We start from the raw sequence: 328 nt of genomic DNA on the forward strand, positions 1-328 counted from the left end.
CCCTGGCCTGTCCATGGTGCGCGGACCCCGCGAGCGCCGGCGCCGCCGCTGGGGAGACGCCGCCGGGAGGGGAGCGGCGGCCCGGACGCTTCCGCCACGCTCCTCCACCCGCCTGTCGCCCAACTTAGGCGGCCGCCGCCATTAGCTGTCACCTGGCGCCCTGCGTTACCCACAAGGCCGCGCGCGGGGGCAGGGGGTGGGGCTGGGGGTGGGAAGGGCCTGCGCGGGGCGGGCGCCTCGTTTCCCCAGGCTCCGCCCAGGCCCCACCTGGCGCCGCTCCCAGTAGCCTGAGATCGGGGCTCGGTGGCCCTCATCAGACTTGGGCACG

The sequence above is a fragment of the Octodon degus genome, unplaced genomic scaffold, assembly GCF_000260255.1.
Source record: "Octodon degus isolate 3935 unplaced genomic scaffold, OctDeg1.0 scaffold00249, whole genome shotgun sequence".
NCBI lineage: Eukaryota > Metazoa > Chordata > Mammalia > Rodentia > Octodontidae > Octodon > Octodon degus.